Genomic DNA, 20,982 nt, shown 5'->3' on the forward strand with positions numbered 1-20,982 from the left:
TAGGAGGTTTGCAGGGCAATTACTTTTCACATTGTCCAAGTTTGGTTTGGATGTTGTTCATTTAGTAAATCTGAGCTGCATTTTGTGTTCACCCAAGTTTTCTTTATTTTGTATGAATAGTTTTTGATTAAAAATCAGGAAAGCCCTTATTTTTTCACATCACTGTACAAAGAATTTAGATGGAGTCGTCCACTTTTCCTTCAGGATATATGAAAAATAATTCAGCCTTCCTTATCTGGAACTTGACATTATCTTGAGGTCTGCTGACCAGAGAGAGATATAGCACATAAACCCACAGCGACCCGGCAACGCCTCCGTCTCCAAATTATCGAGGTGATGACGGTCAAGAAACGAGACAAACCTCCAAGTTGGACAGGAAGGGAAACCCGGTTACCCGATACCCCCAGAGATTAGAATATTTAAATATTCTAAACAGTTTTTCTGATATGCTCTGAAGATTCACTTTAATTCCTTTGCAGCATGTCGGCAACCACCCTGAAGAACTGAAACCGTAGACTCGGTCTACAGGAGAGAACCTCCATGCAGCCCTTTGTCAGCTCACAATGCGCAGTGACACGGTGAGCTCTGACACCGATTCCTCATGCAGCTCCTCAGGGGAATTAACTGGAGCATGTGTAGCTCCCTGCATTTGCTCTCACTAAGCCCACACTTAAGCTCTAGATAGAGCCCGGTGTGGTTTACCTTGCCCTAAACTTGCCCTTTCATATCACTCAGACCGATTGAGATTCAAAGGTTCACTGGGTCCGACCCTGATAGCACAAAATCAAATTCTGCCTGAATTTATTGTCAGTGCTGTACTGATAACCATGTGTGGTTAAACAATTAAACAATTTTAGCAACATGTAGTAAAAAAAAAAAACAAAAAAAAAAAAAACTGTTTCAAGTAAATGGTGAAGTTCTGTTTGTTGCAATTATCACTCGCTCCTCTAGGTGGCACTGGATCTCATTACCGGCACTTTTTTTTGTCTAGTTGAACAGGTTTTCTCATTGCTTTTTAACACTCACCAACTGACTACTGAGAAAATAAATTATTCAAACAACATTGAAAGGAAAGTAAATACAGCACTGTATTTGAAACAAGAGGCAGTCCTTTAAAACAATAAACTAAATATTGAATGTTCCAGCTTCGTCTGATTGAGACAAGCTCACAAGAAGCTAAAATACATCTACAACATGCATCTAAAACAGGCTAATAATGGAAGAATATGAATATTTAGATCACAGACTGGAGTTAGATGCAGTGTTGATGATGTCTACAAGAAGGAACAAAGTAGATGTCAATTTTTGAGGCAGATGTTACAGCCAGAGCTACATCCTAACCACATTGTTGCATCGGAAGGGCCTCTATGAAGCTCACACCTAAATTCAAAATCTGTGGCTAGACTTCAAATTTGACAAACACAGACACCCTCCATCCGATGTGACCAAGCTAACAGTTCATAAGAAAATGCATCCTAAAGAAACAAACTTGCTGATCTGCTGTCATCCGTCAAAATCAGCATTTTTTTTTTCACACCAAAGAGCCACAGAGAAACATTTCTTCCTTCCCACTGACCATAACTTCTTGCTGGATTCTTTAAGTTCCCCCCCTGCTGGTCAAGTTTTCCCAGATGATTGCTGATGCTGGGCCCTGATTGGCTCACAGGGGAAAGCTGAGTTGAGTGACAGCCTGTCAGGAGGGATCCATGGGGTGACAATGTCCCACTCGAGAGGCTCGGAGATCAGCTTACTAACAACAGCTCCACTGGTGAAGTTTGCTTTCTCAGTGGGGATCCCGCTTCCCCCCCCGCCACTTATTCTCAGAGCGAACCCACCCTGCCCTCCAACTTCCCCTAACAAGACTGTCTGTGTATATCATTGGATGTGTCCTTTATGTGCATGTTGGAAGTTTGTAATAAAAAATTAAACTTGAACTCGCATTGATACCGTCTTGCAGGGACTGGGGTCACATGCAACAGGAAGAGAATCTGACTCGAGGTGAAAAGAGCTCGTCTGTGTTTTGTTTGGCATCAAAGATGAAGGGCAGGAGGCTATATATGGGAGAACAAAATAAAAAAAAAATAAAAAAAACTTCTGCCATTTTTTGTAGGGTTCACTGTTTGTCCAGGCCCTTTAACGTTTTCATCATTTCAGCTTTTCCCAGCTGTCTGACCTCAAAGCTTTTACATAATCGGTGTTGCAAAAGAATGCATCTCCCGAAAAACAGTGCGCTGATATGTACCATTCGCCGGAGTCTGACTGCTGTTGTTGTTGGCGGGCGGAGGGAGTCGGATTTTTAGCAGGCGCCTGGAGAACTCTGAGATCAGAAGAGACAGTGGATGCCCTGTGGAGGACCAGATAAATGGTGATCAATGGCTTGCAGAGAGAGAGAGGAGTGTTGCTTTGGGGCAGAACCCCGACAGACACAAGCTGTTTGAGTTCTACATGAGAGGGGACTGAAGTATGTTTTGCTGCTGACTTAGTGTTTAAATGTCCCTGTGCAAGAACCATATGCGGAAATGAGGATGTGTTGCCTTAGGTGAACTTGTGCAGAGACTTTTTCTATTGCAGCCAAAAAATCTCAATGCTTTTTATTTGGATTTTGTTTGGACGTGCAACACAAAATAGTGAAGTGTGACGAGGAAAGAAAACAGTCGTGCTTCCATAAAACTGCACAAATCGAAATTACGAGAATAAATTCGTTTAACGAAACCATGGCAATTTTGGAGAAAAAACAAACTGTTGTCGACAAGTGGTTTTTGTTTTTTTTTCTTCGCCGTATCGAAACAAAAACGCTTTTTCCAATCACACCAGTCACATGATCAACAGCCGGATGTTTCTAATCACAAAAACAGCGGGAAGTAGTAGGAGGATGACAGTTCATAAAATGTTGTGTGTCATTCAAACGTGACATTCAGCTGTGTTGGTTTTCTCACCAAGTGCTGCTACTCCCCCACTTAGCTCCATCAGACTAGCGGCAGCAGCAACTAGCAAACACCTGGTGGAACTGTGCATTATACCGGCTACGACTCGGGGCCACGCTCCTAAGAAAGATGTTCCAGGCTTAATAGAAGAATGCTGTTGTGATGACTTCCTGAAGTGTCAGAAAGAGCGGGAGCTTCTTAAAGAGACAGAGGCCCAATTTCAAGGCGTTAAATTGCGAAGTCAAATTTCCTTTAAGCTATGTTTCATATGTACAGCAGTTTTAAAACAACTGAAGGTAACATAGTTACTTGTTTGTGCAATAAAATGGCACTGGGAAAATACATAATGCTGCCCCTTTGAAAAGTGTCTCCATGTAGCATGTAGCTCAGTCTGAGTCTGAGGTCTTGGTGCTGGATCTTCCTTTCAAGCGCATGAAGATGTATTAATCCAACAATACAACAGTATATTTCATGTAGAAAGTGATTCTCTCACTCGGCATCCAGACTTTTGCAGCTTCTAACAAGTTTTATTCCAGGATTTCCCTCCATTCAGCTGCCGAAATTCAAGTTTGTGGTTGTAACACTGGAAAAGGTAGAAAAAAATTCAAGGAACACGAATGCAAGACACCATTTTACGTGTCCATTTTATCTGCATGCAGAGATCAGATCTTGTCCTTTCTCCCGTGAAGAAAGCGGCTCGTTGTCTTGGAGCTGTCTCGAAGCTAAAATCTCGCCTGGTCCGACCTGAAACCGCTATCGCACGGCTGAAGCTCGGTGCTTCTGCACACTGAAGACGGCCCTTGTTCCCAGCTGTTTATTCAGCTGGCCCACCAGCAGGGACACCGGGGGAGACTCCGACCCAACCCCTCCCTAAGTCCAGTCAGACACCTCCACCTCTGCTCCCACCCAGGTCACCAACCTTCTGACCCCTTTACCCTGCGGTTATTTGCTCCGAGGCCTCTGTCGCTTAAGAAGGCTGTTTTGTTCTGCCCTCATTTCGTCCAGAGTCTCGGCTTTAGCTCTTGTCATCAGCGCCATTGATCTGCTTCGAAATGAGAGGTGATTAGGGGAGCCTGCAGTTTGTCCCATTGAATAGGTTGGCCTAAGCTGGGCAAAGCCTGGCAGGATCATGAGGGGGGGGTTATGAGGATGAAGGACAAGGGTCCAAGGGCACAAAGAGCCAGCACAGTCAGCCACTCATGTTGAAAAGTGCAACATGAATTTGGTTTTTTGAGGAGAATTGGAACAAGCCTGTTTGGTTGTGTTTTTACTTCCAAACTCATCTGGCTCTGAGAGTTGCTCAAAAAGAGATTAGCATGTGACATTTATTTTTAGTAGTTTCTCTTTTTTCACAGCAAAGTGTCGAATTTACTCGTTCCGCAACTAACAGTTAGCATAAAACCAAAAACAATATTCAAAAAAGTGACGCGGCTCTAGATCCAATGTGCTCAAACCCAGCCTCCCTAAAATCAACAACTTGATCCGTTTAGATCTTACTTGAGGCTGGATTACGTTTCCCATTCAAACAAATAACTTCAGTATGTATATTAGGCCGGACTAAGGCAGACTTCCTCCCAAGCTTGGATGTTTCAGTCACATCCAGGCTTGATTCCCATGTCCACATGTGACAAATCAGTTAGAGCAAAGGGATAAACAAACCAGAGTCTGATCCAATAGCAGAGCTCTCTGAAAAGGCGCCGCGAGGCAGGACGGGGCTGCAAAATGCCCCAGATTGGTGGCCGCCTCAACGTTAGACATCCCTGACCACAGTTAAGTTCTGCATCCCGAAGCAAAGCGTTCATGTCTGTGTGAGTGCAATCCATGCATTCGTCTTTGTTAGGATTCATGTGTGTGTGTTTATCAGCCAAGGGGCCTTATAATTACAGTCTTAGTGTAACCTAATACTCGCACCACTCCCTCTATAAACCGAGAGTCCCGGACTCTCCTGGGTCGGAGATTAAGGACGAAGCCCCGCTGAATGAGTTGCAGATTACTTTGAGGCATCCTCAACACTTGTCAAGCAAAAAAAAAAAAAAACCGTCAATACTATTAGAGGACGGGGAGACGGTCAAAGTCTGGCTGATTGGGACACGGAGCACTTAATGACAGAGAAACTTCAAACAGCCGCACAATTAGTTCCAGAGGCAACGACAGAAGTGGTGATTTGAAGTAATGAACGGTGTTGTATATCAATGGAATATGGACATATTGTGGACATGCTTGGACTGGGACTTTCTTTACATATCTGATCTGAAAGATCCTCAGTGGTGCCTTTGTTTCCTCGCTTGTTTACTGCGCGCTGAGATTTTCCACAGATTTGAGCTGGTTTGTAGCATCACGCTGCGTGGAGACAGCAAAACTCGTCAAGTCAGTCCTGAAAGTGGAAAGGATGTGGCACAACTTCAAATGCGCCAATACAGAGCCGTTTCCAAAAGTCCAATGCTATTTCTGGAGGAGCTGCAGACGAGAGGGACTCAGCATCCATTAACTGGACAGTTATTAGTAATAAGCTACACAAGTGTGTCTTTTTTGAAAGAGTCGCAATATACTGTATATTGTGGTGGTAGCATCATGCCGTATGGATGCTTTTCTTCATCAGGGACAGGGAAGAGTTTATGGGAAGAAGGATGGAGCTGAACACAGGGCTGTCCAGGAAGAAAGACTGTTAGAGGTTGCAAAAGTCTTGCAGGCCAAAAAAATTAATAAAAAAACTAAAGTCAAGCAAATAAAGTTGTCTTTTTTCTGCTATCTGTAAGAAAGAGGTTATTCATCAGAGATCCAAAACGTAAAAAGGCTTTTGGACCTTTTTAAAGATAAAACTAAAATATTTGGCTCGATGGAATAAATGTATTCTCAGTAGAAGACTAGCATTTGGGTCACTTTCTTCCAAGAAGTTTGCTATGTCTAGCCAAGTTTAAAGCTGATTTGGACGCAGCAAAGTCGGCTTTTCAGCAAAAGTTCAGCTCATTATAAAAGCTTGGTTCTAAAAGGATGAATACTTAATAAGTTTGCATTCATTGCAAGGAAACTGTGTTTGTAATAATTTTACCACGGCTAAAAATAGCTTAAAGTGGTAATAAAGTACACCGTAAATAAAGTTAAAGGGATGTTAATACATTTTGCAAGCATTGTTTGTCACATCATTAAACAGCAAATGAAGCCAACCCCTCTTGACAGAGTTCCCCCCCTTTTTTTTCTTTCCAGAGCCACATGCTGATCCGATGCTATGCTGTGTCACAGGTCAAAGTTTACAAGGTTGGGGGGGGGTCAGTCGCGGTGTCCTCACATCCGTCTTCATTCATTAGAGGTCTGGAAGCAGTCAGTGGCCAGACCTCCTGTTCCTTCTGCAAACTATCTGTCCATTTCTGATAAACAGCCAGATCAGACGAGAGCTTTAAGCCGTCAGCCGCGGCCTGACGTGATCCACCAGCGAGACGCTCTTTGTCTCTCTGCAATAAACAGCACCCTCTTTCTCCAAGATGTTATCTTTGCGGTGACAAAAAAAAAAAGAGAGAAAAAGATTGAATTAATGAGGTAAGTCTCCCTGTTTTTCCACGGAGTTTCCTGGTTGTGGTTCTCGGAACACATTCAGGTGATCTTTTATTTGTACGTCGGAGATTAAAGATTGCGACCTCATTAGATTCACGTAAGCGCAGAAATAAAAGCCCAACAATGCTCGATCTGTACGCAGCGTGCCGAATCTCAGCGATCGAGTTAGCTGCTGCAGAAGAAGAAAATCTGTAGGAATCTGCCAAGCAGATGGCATTTTCCTCATTGTCGACTTTAACATTCGTGCCCTTTGAGTGGAAAAGTTTGGAATCTTCTCATCTGACTAATACTTACCATAACAAAAAAAGATGTGTCAGAGACTTTGTTTACGGGAAGGCGAAAGGCGTTCACGCACAAAGAGTGCACAAAGTGATTTACAGATAAAACCAAAAGTCACAATTAAAGTAAAAAAAAAAAAAGTCAAAGTAATAGCCATGCAATGTCAGTATTACATAGAAACACATCAACTGTAAAAAACACAATTTTAAAACAAGAAAATGGTTAAGATCTGACAGAAAGTGGTGTGACGACAATAAGAGCTGTAAGCTTTAAAGTAAAGCTGCAGTAATCAGTAATGTTTTCAGCTCTGATTTCAGGAGTCAACAGTTTCTGCTCATCAGAGTTGACCCCAGAACTGAGGAGCACAGAAACTGGAAACTGCTTCCCCTTGTTTAGTTCCAGTCTGGGGAACGCTGAGTAAACAGCTCTGACGACCTCAGGTCTCTAATCTAGCTCACCTGGATAAGTACCTCCTGAGATCTATGGAGGCACAGGACTACTCAAGACTAGAAGCAAGATGTTAAAACTTGAACTTTTTAAACAAGGAAGTAGGGCTGTTGTAAAAGAATATTTTAGTACTCAAGTACTCTCGATTATTTTACAATTGATTGAGTAGTTGAGAGAGAGAGAGAGAGAGAGAGATTTCCCGCTCACCTGTATAAATACACCTTTAGCGCTCTTCCCACTGTTCGCTCTGAACCGTACGGAGCTCTATAGGGGACATGGGGAAAAGTTTTTCTTTTGCATTCCCTTGCAATATGCTTACTGCAATATTTGCTGATCTATTTAGTACACAGTCACACCTGTCAATTTCAAATATATACACATATAAAGAGCCTCAGTGTTTATTCTTAACTCTTTGGTGAACGATTGAAAATGGATTCATACACTGCGTGTTTATGTCTGTCTGTGTAAGGTTGCGACGCAACTGCACATGAAAACATTCCTTAAAACCCTTCAGACCAGCAACACAAAAGAGACACAATCAAAACTGTCAGATGACTTATTACCCCGCGATAATAACTCAGAAATAGTCCGAATAGTTTGAATGTATTTTTTCTTTCTTTCCTACTTATGGAAAGTTTCTGCTTATATCACAGGTTTGTGGTGCATCTCTATCCTAAAGAAAAATATATAAAACATCAGATATTCCACAACGAGATGTTAACATGGAAAAACCTTACATACATTAAAGCAGAAAGTACAATGGCCACAGCAAGAAAGGCTTACAGTATTCAATTATGCCACATTGACTGATCAGTACATTATTGCGAGAGAATGCAAAACGTTTTGTATGGGAGAAGATTAGGGCCACCAAAAAAAAAAAACGAATTCTGAGTTTAAAGTCAGAATTCTTTTTTTTTTTTTTTTTCGGTTGCCCTAATCCTCTTCCGTAGTTTTGCGAGGGAAAGCAAAAGCAAAAAAACAATCCCCATGTCCCTTGGGTTGCTCCGTAGAACCGGCCCAGCAGGCAGTTCCGGAAGGAGAAACGCTGTCGTACAGTTGATGAAAATAGACAGAGAAAAAAATAAAATAAAATAAAATATAATAATAATAATAATAATAAGTAAATAAAATAAAAATAAAACAACACGACAGAAAAGTTACAGTATCAGATGTAGTATCCGATGTAAAGTTAAATCAAAGTTGGGTTCTACGTTTTGAAGTAGAATCACAGATCTGTCGTGGAGTTCCTTCACGTTCTCATAGCACTGCTCTGTCAAAAGACACCAACAGCATTTTGACTTAGATTCAATCAGACACAGAAGTAAAGCAGAACAGACACAACACTTGACGTGACCGTCTTTCTCACTCAGGGGGGGTTTTATCAGAACGATGTGGTCATTGTAGTTATATCAGCAAAACCTCTGACGAGGTTTGGGGCCAGAGGAGGAAGTTGTTGAGTGGTCAAAAAAAAAAAAAAAGAACAACAAAAAAACAAAAGAAAAAAACAGAAAAAGAAATTAAACAGTTTGAAAGAGTAAAAGATGAGCAGAAAGAAGCATTGAGATAGATGCAACAGTCCCAGAAAAAGAGAGAGAGGAAGAGACAGAGAGAGGAGGGAGAAAGCCTGGAGCAGTGGCTTGGCTGAACTCGCTGTGAACCTCGGCAGATTTATTTTCTCCGGAGCCTTTTGCCTGCTCAAAGGGGGCGAGATTTACATGCCTCTCCCTGGACCGCTGTGAAACACGGACAGGGGAGACGATGATGAGAGCAGAAGAGGAGAAGATGGAGGCATTTTTTTTTTCACAGGTTATGGAGGTGACGGGAGTGGGAGGCCAATTATTTGCTGTTTTAGCAATGCGTCCGAAGGTTTCACATGTCCGTGGCGGAGCCTTCCAGCTTGCCAGTTTGCCATCCTAGTTAGAAACAGTTCCCCCCTTTAACCGGGGTGTTTCATTTAAAAGCCTGTCATTCTTGCGGACGGGGCTGGTGTGAGCTGACGGATCCCTCCTCTTACTGCTCCGCTCCCTGGCAGCCGCCCACCTACTGCGGCAACACATGCCTGTGTTTTGTTCTTTTACCGTGAAGGTTATGTAAGTTTTGCACAATAACTGGTTTAAGTAACACAGAGTACAAGGAAACAGTGAAGTGAGCCAGGAAGCATAGTGAGAAACTATACAGTACAGCATTATGTTTAAAACAAACAAACAAACAAAAAGGGATATTGAGTCAGAGGGATTTTTTTTTCTCATTTATCAAAACAATTTTTTTTTACACTTTCCTCATTTACTCTTAAATTTTGCAAAGCAGTAGCAATGAGGTGACACTTCTTGTTAAATCTAGTCATTGTAAATCCAGTTAGATTTACAATAAAACCACAGTTGATTTTAATTTTACCAGAGACATTCAGACTGACCACTGATGCCTGATTTCCTTGTTGCTGTCGCTATATGATCTCATTCAGGACAGAGGGAATGCTGAGAAATAAGCTCAACAAACACACAAATGCTCCAATCTTTCCTTAAACTTAATGTCATTGTGTTTTGTTTTTTTTCTGAACAATACCACTGACTCTGGTTCTCATTCCCAATTCGATTCAAATATACTTTATTGATCCCAAAGGCAAATTAAATTTGGGTCAATTTGCCCATGAAACAAACCGTTGGTGGAAGTCATTAACTGAAGTTGCACAACAACATTTGACTTTCAAGGAGATAAATGAGCAGAAAATCCATTTTATCCTACAGTGAAGCCCTACCGATTCACGGTTCAGTGTTCACTATTAGTGGATTTTTCTGTGTGATGTAATTTCAAATTACTTGAGGAAAAATTGCCTATAGTCACAGATTCTTTTTTTTTTTTTTTTTTACAGTGAGCATGTCTAAAATATTTGAAGGAAAATGTAGCTCTGGAAGCTAAAATAACTAGGATCAACGTTACTTGTCATGCTCTTCGTTGCCATTTGCAAACCACCCAATCCAGAAATGCCACTAATTTTTCTTGCCGTTGATTCGCTGTCCTCCAAAGAGCGAACCTAAGAAAGGCTGTGGATGCTAGCTTCTGCAGTGGTGCTAAGACCGCTCCATTGTGACGATTAAAGCATACTAAGATATATTTGCCATTTGAATTGTTAAAATAGTCATTTATAAGCATTTTAGAGGGAGCATCAAGTACATCAAAATGATTTAGCACTTGAAAGAAATAGTTCTAAAACTCACGCCAACAGTGGGCTACCACTTTTTCAGCTTTAAAAGATTAGTCATTTTCTCTTGCGCAATCTCTACCAAACACTGAATACTTTTTCTTATTACAACATGTATTCATTTCTGTCAGATAATCTAAGTAAAGACCATAGGACGGAATCTGGGTGAAGCTTGGGAAGACAGAAAGAAAACGGGGAAGCTCTGTTTTGCTAACCTGGCCTAGCGCAGATCTAACATGTGAGACAGCGAGGCCAAAGGTCAGAAAGCACTTGTGAAACTGCCATTAAAACATCATTTAGAAGAAGTGAAATCAAGTTCTGCAACCAGACTATTTCTTGAGAAAACATATTATTATTATTATTATTATTATAAATGCTGTACAGCCCAGATTAACAAGGCCTTTCTAGGCTTGTAGCAATTATATTCATTTCAATGACTGAAATTAAGAAAATAAATAAAAAATTAGACACACCGTGTCTGCACAGGACTATAGATTTGATTTCATGATGTGAAGAAATCACTTCAAATATCTAAGCTTGGTAGTTGGAGAGGTAAAAAAAAAATGGGACCATATGGAAAAACTCACAAGCTGTCTGTTGCTTGTAATTCAGCGCGGTCAGAAAGGACAACTTGGGACATGTAACTCCTAGCCTTAGACAGCCTTAACTTATAACACGCCATTTGGCTCTAAAAGCCATTTACAGCTGATGCTAGTATGCTACATATGGAAAGTTAAAACCCTGCTCTGCAGTCAGACCCTGGCTGCAATCGAGTCCATTCAACTAAAACACGTAGGAGAAAATTAATCACAGATGCAGCTAATTGTCATTGCTAAAAATGTATGGTTTTAAGAGTAACCAATTGATCGTACAGACATCTGAAGGTGAAAGACCGAACGAAAACTGGAAACCGCTGCAACAAAAGGAATTTATTCGCAACCAACCTCACTTGAGTGAGCATCATTCTCAACTCATCATCGATGAGGCCTGAACTCATTTTTCTTCAGATTAGGGCTCCCTTTGAACTAATATTTAGAATTTTTCTAAATCTCGTGACAAAAATTGTATCCAACCAAGAAATGCGTCTTTCCAGAACACGTCTACCTTTCCTGCTAAAGGTAGACATAATACTTTTTTGTATTACCGACAAGCAGCCACACGTACCTTGGACACAGTCCTGCTGACGAACGGTCTATTTTGAAAAGACACAGTTTTGTGTTTAACCTCAAAAATCACCAGACTGTGATGTTACGAGTCGTCACCCACATTTGGAAGGTGCCTCCTGCTTTCATCGGGCAAAGAAAAAGCTCTTTGTGTTCCAGGAAGGTGCGTTTTTGAAATCACTTATCCTCGCTCAATATGGAAATCTTGCATACTTTAAAGATTTTTAAGTTGTCTGGCTTCAAATTATGACCCACATTTGCATAAATAAATACATGTAAAAGTTTTGGTGAAAGCATTTGTATTTTATTTTTCATTAAAATAGTTCACTATTAGTGACATAGTTTCTCTTCCACTGTTCTAGCACAGACCAGTTTAAAACAGCTGCTCGTTTAGCATCCAAAAGCTGACCTCAGTCTAATTTCAGAAGGATTCAGTAGAGGATAATGCTGCATGCGAGCTCACACTGCAGCCCACTAAGCAATGGAGGTCGGGGGGATTATTTAGCTGTGCTGTGCCTCTCACTCAACTCTCCGTGAACCGCCTGTGGAACCAGGGGTCAGTGACTCCAGGTTTCATATCATTTTTCCCCCCTTCCACTCCTCTGCTTATTTGGGTGAGCTAAGGAGGAGGCAGGAGGGCCTGCGGACCCCCTATCCCAGAGCTCGCTCTGACAAGTAACGCGGCACACGCACGTAGGAGCGGGGTCAACTGTGACACGGAGAGAGTGAGGAGGTGTGAGGGTGAAAGGGCGACCGAGGGAACGGCATAAAACCCAGGACTACAGATTGATGAAGTGGGAAGACGTCTAAACATCAAGCTGGGTTGGACTTGTTTTTGTGCTCAACAATTATACTTTATATTTTTGCTTTATTTGTTATTTTGAGGAAGCGATAAAAGCACCTTTGATTCACATTTGCTCACTATGCAGTTTTACTTCTCTGAACTACATGTCGAAAACCGCTTAGCGAACAACAAAATCTTTGATGTGCAGGAGAAGCTGACAAAGTTTTTGTAAAGCCTTGATTATCAGTAAATGATATGAACTCGCAGGCGGGGAAGCTGGAGAGGATAACGGTGCAAGGCCCAGTGCCAAACACGGTTTCTACTTGGTTTCAGTTTTGTGCACATATGCATAGAAGTAAGGCCTTTGCTTTGAAACTTAGAAACTTTGTGGGGGGAAAAAAAGCACAACTTAACAAACTGGAGAGGTAACTAATGGGCACAACAGTTGCCTTCAGCCACCACGCTCTTTCTGGATTGATATTTATTTCTCCAGTGTCTCGTGTTCATTTGTCCTGATGCTTCCATCATCTGGGATGACCACATCGGTCACCACGATTATCCTCTGCTGCTTATCAGTGATCAAAATGTCCTGTTGGTTGACCATTACCGTTTCGTGGTCTAGAAGTCGCACAGGATAATCATTCTCTACCCACTTTCACCCAGTGGTCTCCGTTTTGTGTTTCTGCACAGATGTTTCTGCACACTACACCAGCCAGTTGGTTATGACGTGCATGTTTTCCTTTTCTGCTGGTATCTTACACTCCGCTGAGAGATGCTGGATGTTTCCTGGGGCCTCTTTGCACATTCCAAGATAATTCTGGCTGGAAATTGCTAAAAAAAGAAACAAAGGCACTTCCTGTTTTTTTTGTTGTTTTTTTTTTTTAGGAAGTTGAACTTTTATTTTACTTACGACACCTTGTTTCATTTGTTTTGTAGCGATTAAAACTGTAAATTTTAATATATTTGCTTTTTAGAATTGAGAACAAAGGTTTTAAATGTGGTTTTAGAAATGTGTTCCAAAATTATTGTGAACATTTTTGCAGCTCAGAGTGAGGAGAAATAAACTCTCTAAACCATAATCAGTGAGATATATAATTAAGGAGTGGAAAATATGAAGACAGGGATAGAAATGTTTTCATTTACTCATCACAGAGACAAAAAGTACTTCATTTGATTCGCTTACAAATTCACAATAAACAGGTTTTAATCTTTTTCGATTATCTTTCTGATGTCAAAGAGGGTAAATATTACTTTTTAAAAATAATATGAATCAGCTTTTGGCAGATGTTTTGGACGGTAAATTAAGTGGTAAATTATTGAAAGATAACTGTTAGTAAACAAGAATAACACATAATAGAAGATCAAGAGATTGAAACAAAGTTACATGTAGAAATTTAAGCCGAAGAACAACCAGTATTGGTTTGAATTTCTAACACGAGTACAGTACTGGTGTTAGAAATCCAATTCTAAGAGGTGTCAGCAATTATTACGCCAGCTTTATTTCTGTAATGTCAATAAAAATGTCCATTGACTATTAAACACAGCCAGCAATAGTAACCGTAAACAGCGGTTTCTGTGTTTATTTACCTGCTCTTCTTCAGCCGTCAACATTTCCACGTTCAGCTGATGAAAGCCTGTAGAGATGAAACAAGACAAACTATAAAGTCGTCTTTTCAGTCTTCCTGTTATCTCCCTAAAAGCTAGCTCCGTCCTTCCCCGAGTATAAACCCCAGACAAGTCTCGACATGTTCGAGAAAATACAGTTTCCTTCCTCTGTCTGTATTTTTAAAACCCGTCAGTGCCACTGACGGGTTTTAAAATAGCTACATTTGAGTCTTCTCCACTCGGTTCTTGAACAAAGAATGTCTTTGGGTTTGTGACAGGTCACAAGGAGGTCAAGCTGAAAAATCATCCGGTTCTGGTCGCCAGTCGTCTCACCAATTTGCTCGAATTCACGCGGCTTAAATGTAAAATTTCGGACGGTCTCGAAATGGCCTTTCAGTGTTCAAAGTGTCCTTTCTTTCTTTCGAAACAAAAAACGCGTCATTGTGCTTCTTCAGACTCTCAAAAGTCACAGGTACACGTACGCAACGTGATCACATTTCAAGACCATCACAGTGTGCGTGCATGTGTTTCTCCTTACAGGTTAATGCTGTAACCATACTTACCTGAAACGCACACACCTCGCCGCACTCGAGGGTCAGAGAGAGAGAGACGGAGGAACAGATCAAAGAAAAGGTGGTTAGAAAAGAACATGAGGAGACACCGGGCTCCACGAAAACACGGGGATCTCCTTACTGAACACAAAGGGGCAAAAAGCTCCCATCCAGCGGAACAGGGGAGGGTAGGAAAGGGCTTCAGATCAAAACAACGCGCTACATGCGGAAAGGTGAAGCGTAATCATTCATCAGCGTAATTACAACCTGAGCCCACTTACTCTTTCATTCAGCCAACGGAGAAAAGCAAAGAGGGAGAGGAGAGAGTAGAGGTGTTAACCGCACACTGGGAAATGGCTCCTGTTTTTTTATTTTATTTAAATAAAAGCAGTTGAGAGACAAATTTAGAAAGAAGAGCATTTATTTTCTTTTTTTTTTTTTTTTTTAAAGAACGCTCTTTGTTCCTATCATGACTGTAATTCTCTCAATTTCTCACCCCTTCCTATACTTAAACAAATAGTTCGGGATTTTTACATTGCCCATAAAAAATATTCATCCTCATTCATTTTTTACCCATTTTGTTGCTTTTACACAACTAGCTTTAGACCACCCCTAATGCTAATGTCAAATTGAAACCCGTTTTCTACAAAATGATGACAATTAAATAAAAATGTCAGACACACAACAGATGATTGCATAAATATTCACCCGATTTAAAGTGACTGATCTAATTTAACAGACGTCCGGCCAGTAGGCGCTGGTAGTGGAATGGAGATCACCTGAGTGCAGTGAGTGTTTTTCAGGTGATTGTAGTATAAAGATACGCGGGTCTAGAATGTCCATTCACTGGTTAATCAGTATCTCTGCCGTTGAAGCAAATTGGAACTGTTCATGCTGTGATTTAAAGGTACATGTCAGGGGATGGAAGCAAAAAGGTCCTGAACATCCCCTGGAGTTCAGTGAAATCCATCGTCAAGAAATGAAAGGAACATTTTTTTTGTTTGGGTTTTTTTGCATGTTTCTCGTTACAAAGGCCAAATTTTGTTGATCTTGATTCTGATTGGAAAAAGCAATAAAACAGGGTACAACATCCAAGAAGGGGTTTTAAGCAGGCACTGTATCATGGAAAGCAGACTTGCTGAGTTTGCTAATAAGCATAAGACAAGTTAGTCGGAAAAGAATAATCCAAACTTGTTTTATTATCAGTAAACAAGCACAACAACTTTCCAAATGCTTGGCTCTGTCACGCTCTTATTGGTCAAAGTGAAGTGTGACTTAGCAATGTATTAAAGCACACACTTCCCAAAAGTGGTGTCATATGCAGTGTCTCTGTTCTGTTTTGTTTTTTTCTTTTGTGGTGCACAGTGCCAGCTGACTAATATTTACTTCTTCTGTGTAGGTGTGACTCATGCTGGCGATGCCCAGAGTTTTACAGGAATAGAGTACGTTTGTTTAACGTGGCGTCGAAAGCCTGGAGGCACGAAATGTTTTGCAATCAAACACCATGAGGCGGGATCTCTCCCCACGTTTGGCGAATCGGCTGCTGGTGCAGCAGGGTGGAGTGTCAGTTTTCTGAAAACAGCATTTTATTTCTCTCCAGATGTTTTTTTAATGTTATGGTTTTTTGAAATTTACATCCCCCCCCCCCCCCTCTTCCTAATTTTTTTCTTTTCCTGTCATGTTCATTTTAGCAAAGACTCTTGACGATCTTCCTAACAAGCCACACATGTTGAGTTTTGTTTTCTAATTGCGCTCTCACAAACTCACTGACATGTTGATTATTGCGCCCTGGGAAGATTACCAACTGCTTTTCATCTTTCTCACTTGTTTCTCACTGGTTCCATAAACTGATGGCCTTCTAACTTTTTTGGGAAAAGGCTCTGAGATCCTACACACATTGATAGAATCAACAATTGCATCCTTATGGCCAGTTTTTCATAGCAACATGTCAACAGGCCATTGCATACACCAGAATGACCCAATAAGAAAGGCCATACTTCACTAAGCTCTTTAACTTAAGACTGTATACTGCTGCAGTTGAGACAATATTGGTTTATTGTGCCCAAAAGGTGAGATAGCCTTAGTATGAGTGTGGAGAAGTAATAAGCTAATGTGACTTTAGCATCTGAGAAGGTTAGTAATCCATTTAATTAATCAAAGATCAAAATAATCCATACAGATTTCTTTATCTCTATCTGGAAGCTTAATTCTTTTTGTCATCAATCAAACTGCATACTTTACAACGAAAGAATGAAAAGTATATGTTATAAAATATATATTTATTCTCAGGGTTGCAATTTTGATGTTTCAGTTGGAAATTATATTTTACCTTGTCACCGATAGAACCAACAATCAACCTATAGTATTGGGATTTTGGTGGTTGGTGTGTTTTTGAGTGTGTGTGTGGGGTGTGTGTGTGTGTGTGTGGCCTTGTATTTGCTGAAGAGTAAGGTCCATTTTTACAAGAAATACTATGTGGCGAGGACCAACTTCCCCTTATGGTGTAGTCGGCAAGAAGAGGGGTTTCTTTTTGGGTTATGGTAATGGGTAGGGTCAGGGTTAAATGAGTGGAAGTAAATGCAAAAGTCCCTGAGAAGATGGGAAGACATACTGTTTGTGTGTGAGTCCGATGAAAACAGAATTTTTCTGGTAGCGTGGCCGTGCTGCTGCAGACTCCACACCTTTCTACAATCACTCCATGATCTGCTCCTGAAACTCAACCTTTCCCAGTAGAGTCAAGCCAAGTGTACCTGATGTCTGATCGAGTTCATCACCAGCTCTTACCCTGCTCCACGTTTACTTCTCATGTTCTCTGTGCCTCCAAAGGTTGAAGCTGTTCCGTTGGCTTCATGGGCCAATTCTGGATCCTACCGAACGTCTCCTCAGCCATTCAGATATCCACACACTCCACAGTCGTCCACTGAAGTTTTCCCTCAAACCTTCATCGGACTGCCCGCTCTCCAACACACTCTGTTCAGTAGCAAACCAGATCCCATAGGCCATCTGCTCTGTTTCCTGTAAATCTGCATGAAGAATCCATGAATCCACAAACATAATTCCCCCCTATCCACCACCAGGGTCATTCCTTTCCCTTGACACCGGCTTCCTTCCCCCAGAACTGTGAGTCAACATCACTTCCTGTTCACCAAGAGTTATTTTCATGCCAGCTTCCTAAAACTGACACCCAACCTTTCATTCTGCTTTGTGTCAGGAAAATACCTGGAAACATGACAACAGGTGATCACATTAAAATGTCTAGGCAAAAAACTTTAGAAATGTATGATATCTAACTTCTTCCAGTGAATATTGAACATATCACTAATTAAATCTTGCACATAATTATCCAAATGTCTCTCTAAAAAGTGAATGCTGCGTAATATGGTTTCTAAATATCTGACTTAAGACTAAAAGGGGAAAGGGAGAGAAAGGTTATTGAGGTCTTGGCTGAAATAAAAGCCTTAGATAAATTGACACCATACTTCCTGCCTGGTTCTTGTTGAGTCACTCAGCAACAAACCTCCATAAATGAGACATTTCTGCACAACATCTGTCCAATCGAGCCTCAAAGTAAACAGTGTGAGTTTGGAATCTTGAAACCACAGCGACGCGGGGTTACAGGTCCACGAGATGTCATAGAATTGGTGATCATTTATTTTTTTATTTCAGTCTTGAAATAAGACTTGACATAGAGAACTTGTGAACATCTCTGACATTTCTGCAGAACGATCAAATTTCAGATCCTTTCCAACGCAGACGACCTTGAATTATAAGAATTAAGCATGAAATATAGTTGGAATTGAAGCCAATGCTTGAGTTATCTTCTGATTCACTTAGTTCTGGTTCCAAGGAACTCTAAATGAAAACCATCAAGGGCAGTACTCTAGGTTTTAGAAAGATTATTAGAAAATCTTTTTGTGTTGTTTGTTTTCTTATTTCCAGGCAGCATGGTCAGCAGTGTTTATGGCAAATCAGCAGGGACAAATATGTAGATTTATTTTTTTTATGCCTTGTAGTTAAAAGTCTGAAATCACTGTTCTTTCACACAATAATTGTGTGCCACTAAAGACTGTTGTAATTTTTAAGATAAAATAAGCCAAGTATCAGCAAACAAAAATTAGGATTTCTTTATCTCTTCTGCTTAGCCTCTGACAAATGTTTCTTTATTCCTTCGTATGCTGACTAATGTGGAGCTGTTAAAGTGCGTGTCACTTCATCTGTTCCTGATTTCATGCTTTCTGAAACAAACCGAACCCCTCGCCTCGCTTTTCGACTGCTTCCGGTTTCTCCACCTCGGTCTTACCGGTCGACGTGTTTACCTTGCTCTCGTCTCTTTGTCCCGCAGGACTTCCTAAGCACCGCTCTGAGAGTCCCTCTGGGGAATGAAACCGACTGCGGGGAGGAAGAGGAACCGTGGCCCAATGAAGTCTGACGACAACAACAACAACAACAACACCAGGAAAGTTCACCTGCAGCACTCCATTCTGCTGTGGCTTCAGCTGGAGCTGTTTCCAGTGGTTCAGAGATGCTGCAAGTGTTCATTTGGCAGGAAACACCCCTCTGTTATTCTGTTTCAGTTCTACCTGAAACAAAACATGCACTGCATGTCTTTTGTAGATGTCTAGATAGTTTTGTGCAGTTGTTGCACTTTCTTCTGTGTGGGTCGCGTGCAGAAATATGTCTATAAAATGCAGTTTTTACTTTTTTTTATTATTTGACATGCTCATATCGGAAAAGCAGGCAGTGACGTAATATTCTGAAAGGCCCACCGGGTCTGCACAAGTCAGCGTGCAGAGGTTCTCTCCTGTGAATTAGTTCAGAAGCAGAGCACAAGTATCACCCTGTGGACGTAAACGGGATTACGCCCTGACTCAGGATCCTGAATCGCTGCAGAGCGCCATCTTCAGTGACAGCTAAACTGTAACTGATAATTACTCAGATTACCAGTTACTGTAATCTGAGTAACTGATATGATTTGTCTGTTTTGCAACATAGTTGGATTTCTCCACATTGTAGGTCAACCATCTCAGCGTCAGGATTCTGTCTGTTCAACCTGGACTCGCTTCAGAAATCAGACTTTTATTACAATTTTTGTTCTTTTAATTTATGAAACAAACCCGTCATTAATATCTAAGAACTGTCTCACTTGTGGCAAGAGTGACTGGAACAACACTGAAGGTGGCCTTTTAGTAACGGCGAAGCATCTCTGCTTCTTGCACTCAGATTCCTGAGATTTATATTTATAAAAGAGTTTTTGTTAGTTAGACTATATCTGTTTCTATGAAGATTCATTTTCCCAGAGACAGAAATGCCCCTTTCCTTTGTATTTTAGACCACAGGTTCACAAATTTTTCCAATCCATGTCGCTACAAAGCAACGTTTGGTTCGAGACTCTCTTTACAGAATATGCGTGCCTTTACAAAATAATTTTTTCTTCACTTTTATCTGATATTGAGTTTATTATTCATTTTGTTTAGCATAAGTGCTGCCTCATATCTTTTTAATTTACTTATCAAGTCGTATATTATGACTTTTTGAACTTAATATTTACGTCATTATATGTTACACAGTAAAAAAAAAATATTTTGTCACCACCAGCTCCTCTTTTGATTATAAGAAAATGTGAAATATTTTATATTAATCACATGTCAAATTTGATTCCATCCCCACAGTTCTTTGGGTGTTTTTGTTTTTTTTGTTTTTGCAGCAGGAGCAGTGTCCTTCACTGCAGGGCTGCACGGTTCCTTCTGTCTTTTCCTTCACAGAAACGTATCCGTTTCATGGGATCAATGTGAATTTATAAATTCAACTGGCAGCCAATCAGAAAGATGAGCATGGTAACCAAAATTTCATTATGTATTTGTAAGTATATTTTATAATATTGATTGAAAAAGAGGTAATATTTAATTTTAAAAAGTATAATTAAAAATGTATGATGAAAAAAAATATATATATATATATATATATTTATTTATTTTTTCCTCCAAAGAAAAAATTCTCATCTTCTGTTAAATTTTCTGATGCTCTGGTACGCCCACTTTGAAAAAACACTGTTTTAGGACATTTAAGCTGATATTTGCAGTCTCAAAAAAAAAAGAAGCATATTTTAGCCAAATTAAATATTGCTTCAAACTCATATCAACACTTGTTACTCTGATGTGTGGACCCGGGACAAATCCCCCATGTCTTTCTTTTATTTGATCTCCGCTTTTTCTTTCCACTTTTTTGTTATTTCTCAGAGTTTATGTGGAGGTCAGACCATCTCTTTCCATCTGCGCCTCCTGCTGACCTGGAACTATTTTCTTCTGCCCTTCATACCTGTCAAGTCTGTGTGCTTTTCTGAATGGAAAGCAGCTCTCAATGCCTGACTGTATTTACTCCCGTGAGGTCACGCCCGCGATCCTCTCTTTTTCCACCCACAAACTGCCGCCTCTGCCACGGCCCATTTGGCTACATACATAGGAGCACGTGTGCGCAGTCACTT

The 20,982-nt window shown here is 40.7% G+C and overlaps 1 long non-coding RNA gene across 2 annotated transcripts in view; it reads left to right on the top strand.

Moving 5' to 3' along the window:
• Window positions 1–20,388, top strand: part of LOC116709056 (uncharacterized) — a 60,539-nt gene extending 40,151 nt beyond the window's left edge. The window contains exons 3-4 of one of the 2 annotated variants that reach the window (XR_004336808.1): window positions 17,328–17,621; window positions 18,844–20,388. This is a non-coding gene — a long non-coding RNA (uncharacterized LOC116709056). The remainder of the gene's footprint in view (window positions 1–17,327; window positions 17,622–18,843) is intronic. The other variant, XR_004336809.1, reaches the window with a different exon arrangement.
• Window positions 20,389–20,982: the final 594 nt, after the last annotated feature.

This window comes from Xiphophorus hellerii, chromosome 19, assembly GCF_003331165.1.
Source record: "Xiphophorus hellerii strain 12219 chromosome 19, Xiphophorus_hellerii-4.1, whole genome shotgun sequence".
Classification (NCBI taxonomy): domain Eukaryota; kingdom Metazoa; phylum Chordata; class Actinopteri; order Cyprinodontiformes; family Poeciliidae; genus Xiphophorus; species Xiphophorus hellerii.